Source organism: Rana temporaria, chromosome 8 (genome assembly GCF_905171775.1).
Source record: "Rana temporaria chromosome 8, aRanTem1.1, whole genome shotgun sequence".
NCBI lineage: Eukaryota > Metazoa > Chordata > Amphibia > Anura > Ranidae > Rana > Rana temporaria.
Window position 1 is genome coordinate 83,269,891 of NC_053496.1, and position 4,748 is coordinate 83,274,638.

Genomic DNA, 4,748 nt, shown 5'->3' on the forward strand with positions numbered 1-4,748 from the left:
TGCCCCGTACAGACGGTCGTTTTTTGTCTTGTAAAAAACATTGTTTTTTCTCATGAAAAAAAAACGACGTTTTTCAAACTTCATTTTAAAAAACGACGTTGCCTACACACCATCCTTTTTTCAAAATGCTCTAGCAAAGCGTGGTTACGTTTAGCACGTACGGCGGCACTCTGTTCCATTCAAGCTCGCGTCATAACTTGCTTCTGAGCATGCGCGGGTTTAAAAACGACATAAAAAATTGAAGCATGTTCGCGATTTATTTTTTTTCGTTTTTCAGAAGACATAAAACAACGTTTACCCCACACACGGTCATTTTAAATGACGTTTTTAAAAATGACGTTTTTTTTCATCACAAAAAACGACCTTGTGTACGCGGCATGAGTGAAAAAGTGCTGGATAGTTAGGTCACGCAGCCAGAGAGGTGGAGGAGAGCTCAGGCTGATAGACAGATGAAGCTTCTCATTTAGTGAGAAGGAGCAATATCTAGGAAGCTGCCAGGAACACCCGCTTACCCACTGCTAGGACCAGAGAAATCCCAGGTGACAGATGGAGGAGGAAGCTAAAAACAACCCATTCCACTCATCCTGTCTGGAATCAACCACTGTGGGAAGAGGCAGAAACGGTTGCTGAAGCCTGTTGAGCTACCCGAATTCCCTGCACCTAAACTTCCCCCACCACACTGCTCCCTCCACTATTAGGCTGCATTCACACCTAATCGCGGTGTTTTGTCCCGCGAATTGCGGCGTTTTGTACCGCGAATTGCGGCGTTTTGTACCGCGATTTGCGGCGACAAAACACTGTGATTTTAACCCCTATTTAACCCACAGGTCCACATCTCCTATGCCGAACGCCGAAGCCGCCTGAAAAAAAGGGTCCGGGACTTGTTTTGAGCTTCAGGCGTACGGTGTTTCGGCGTTCGGCGTGGAGATGTGAACCATCTCCATAGAGGGCAATATAAAATCACCCCTCCAGCGTATTAGGGGCTGCTGCGGCATCGCGCTTCAGGCGTAAATACGCCTAGGTGTGAATGGAGCCTTACTGAGAACCCCCAACACTGACCATGTGTTTGTCTCTTGCAATGCCCTGCTCCGCTCTGACCCGGCAACGGCAGCCACACATCTTCTCTACTGCACCAGTCTGTGCCCTTGTCTGCCAGCACTATTTATCAGCCTGCACTGAAGGATACTAGGGAGAGAGAGAGAGAGAGCACTCAGCGGTGGAGCCGCAGCCTTCAGAATTAATTAGCAGCACTGCTTCGAAAGATATAGGAGGGGATGTGGACTGGAGGTATGGACCCCCCACCTAGTTCCCACACTGGCTGGGACTGGAGGTATACTGCTGTGTCCGGGTTTCAGGAGGATAGAAACCCGGGCACAAGTGTCAAGACCCGTACTGTCATTCCCGTACAGGTGGCAACCCTAGTGAGACCTGTAGTCCTTCTGAGGACACCAGCATGGACCTTTTTAAAGTAAAAATTTCACCTTTGCCTTCTGCTTGGTCTGAAGTGTAATGCAAGTTATTGCACCACACATAGTCTCCAGCTTGTGGGTCACTAGGCACATTGGAGTATGTCAGAACTTAAAAGTGTCCTCCTGGTGCAGTATTCCATGTGAGTACCTTGGGCAACAGAAGTCTATAGTCAGTTAAAGCAACCTGTAGGTAGCGTTTATCTATGTAAGATGGGACAGCCTCTAGCAATGAGGAATATGTTGCCTGTGTTCCTTCCACAAGCTGTCCGAGCGAGTGCCCCCCCCCGCCCCTAAACCATACCAGGCCACATGCACTCAACATGGGAGGGGTGCTTTGGGGACGGAGGGCTCCCCCTCAATGCACCTTGCTCCCATATTGATGTTTAACAAGGGGGCCGCCAGATCCCACCCCCCATGTGAATGATTATGGGGTACCTATTTCCCCTACTCATTCGTCCGTTCAACAACAGCAAACCCACCCTGCAACACAGACAAAACCGGACCATCAGCATACTGTAAAGCCGCCCGCGAACAGCGAGGCACAATCTGAGAACTATGGTCCCCCCCTGCTGTTTGTATAGGTTTTAATTGTGGCCGTGAAATGGTATCTTCCACGAGAGATACCTCCTACAGTGTGCGCATTCGCCATGGTTAGGTCAGCCCAGCTGATCGTTAAATCAGCTCTTGTGCTATGACATACGGCGCATGCGCAGTTCATCCCAGACACTAGTCGATGGGGGGGTGGGGGGCACTTCGCAACAGAACACAGGCATTCTTTTGTTTACATTTCAGCTGTCAGCAGGATCATTGGTTGTTAAGGACATTGTGGCAGGCTTCCTGGCCCACTCCTTAACAACCAGCTATTCTTCACACAAAATTCAGACTGGTCGATAATTTTTTAACGAAATTCCTTACTATTGTTATTTGGACATTCGGATACATCCGAATATGCGAGCAGCCAAAAATGCGTCCGTTTAGATTTGGACAGAAACTAATTGCACATGTCTAGACATAAGTTCAACATGTCCCTCCTCAATGCAAGCTACAGTGAGCGGTGTAAATTTACACAGGGACCCGAGAGTTAGAATACCTTTGTTATGCAAGTTTACTCGATGTACATACTTACCTGGCAGGGGAGACACCATGATCATGAAGGTGGTTCTCCCAGGGCGAGGCTCGGCCATTGCACTCTGGCCGTGCTGGTCGTGGTGTCTTCCCTGCCGCTTCTCGGCCTTTTGGCTAAGATCAAGTGTAGTATCTGTTCTTATCAGTTGTCAGAGGAGCGCTGAAGCACCTCCGTTGGGAGGGTGGATGCAATTCAATGACGTCATTGCACCTGGAAGGGTAGTTTCAGCAGGGGCTATGCCGAGCTGCCCAATAGATACTGGGGGCCGGCCAATGGTCGGGTGGCTGCACTTGGTCTGGTCTTTTTGCCGAGTTCTAGTCTGGCCTTCTGGCCGGCTGATGTAAGTGCTATCTCTGTCAGCGATCCGGTTGGAGGAGCTGGTAATGCCCTGGGATGAGACTGGACAGGACCATGCAAATCCGCTGGGTTGACGGGGGGTCTGGAAAGGCTAGTATTGGTGGAGGCTGCTAACTGGAGCGGCAGCTCTCCCCAAGAAAACCTTGAAGGACTCTCTGTCTGGCAGGGGTGGAGGGCTGCACTGGCCGGTCGGGGGGTTAGATTTGGAACGAAAAGCCTATGGTGCATGTACCCCTGGAGTGGCAGTCCAGGGGTATCTGAGAATCACTGTGTGTGAGGGACACTTTGATTTAAAGATACCACGGTCACTGCACCAGCTACACACTTTTTTTAGCACCTGCCTCCTGGGCCGGGCCTTTTGGCTAGGACCGGAGGAATTGTTTATTCCTGGCCAGAGGGCCTGGTCATTATTGAACACAATGACCACTTCTTTCACTCTCCTCTTCACTATCCCTTTCCCCCACTTTATTTAATTTATTGCCTATGTTTTGTCACGTTTTTGTCTTTTTTTGTTTGTGCAAGTTTTGTCTCACTGTGTAATCAGTAGGGTGCCGGTCCTCGGGCCAGCCCTGAACGTCTTGGGAGTGGGTGGACATGGCCTTCTGGCTTAGTTCGCCTGCTCTCATGGGGTCTCCCTTCGGGGGAGCCCCACCTAGTACTGGGAGGGTTCTGTTTCGGCAGTCCCTCCGAGGAAGTTGGGTCCGTGCCGGCTTTGGTTGCTCGGACCACAGTACCTCAGTCCCCGTCTGGAGCCTAACGCCCCGGGGGATCAGGGTTTTGGGTCCTTTCTTCACAGGAGGACCACTTGACATTGCACCCGTCTGCACGTTTTTGTGAACACTCTTTATGTGTGTGCACATTTTTTCTGCACCGGGTGGAGTTTTTTAGGTGTGTTCACACGCCAAAGGCTTTTAAAAAAAAAAGTTTACTCGATGTACATGTTCATCTCTGAGAGTGGAAGCCTGCCGTAAGGTTAAGTATTCCCCCCCATGATGGCCTCAGCCTTGTCCCAGGGCATCGATGGAAATGGCACAAAAGCAAAGGTACCCCATCTGTGAGGATGCCTAGCGTAGCCCTGAAGAACCCACCCCCAGGGTAGTCCTCTCATGTGACCCGAATTTGACACCCAATAAGTAAATGGGGAACATGGAGGAAGGTCTGCCATCACCCCACTACCCCATACAGGCTCATTACTGTAGTTCAGAAATAGAACTAGGAGTAGGAACATCCTCCTGTTCTTCACCCTCATTGCTATAATAAGCATGCATGCTTGGGCGATATGAGTCTTTTAGTGTGCATTTATGGAAATATCTTCCAAAAAGATTTCCCTGTGCATTTGAATGACCTCCGACATCCATCACTGCACCAATATATTGGTAACAGAGATGTTTGCTGTTGGAAAGTCTCAGGGAAGCGAAAAGTATTTGTTCATCCATGGAAGGTAAAGAGCCGTTTACTAATAATTACCTCTAACACCCTGACTTCTCTTTTGTCAGTCTTTAATTATTTTTATCTGCCATTCCTATCTGTAGTGTGTTTGTTCTTGAGTAATGAAGTATATTCCCTGATCCTTGAACTGTCACCTACCTTCTGCAATCTCCAGAAATTCCATACATTCAGGCTGGGGTCACACCTAAATCGCATGCAGCTCACAGCAAGGGTCCGTTACATCCCTGTTCTGCGTTTCAGAGATGAATATGGCCCAAATTATTGCCTGAATTTGGACAATTTGTAATTTGCCGCAGAGGTGTGTGAACTGGGCACACTCTCCTGTCATGCGAATTGGATGCGGAGAA

The 4,748-nt window shown here is 49.2% G+C and overlaps 1 non-coding gene across 1 annotated transcript; it reads left to right on the forward strand.

Annotated features, from left to right (window-relative positions):
• The first annotated feature begins 2,587 nt into the window (after positions 1–2,587).
• On the forward strand, positions 2,588–2,758 carry LOC120912463. The gene has a single exon (XR_005743067.1). It is a non-coding gene; the product is annotated as a U1 spliceosomal RNA (small nuclear RNA).
• Positions 2,759–4,748: the final 1,990 nt, after the last annotated feature.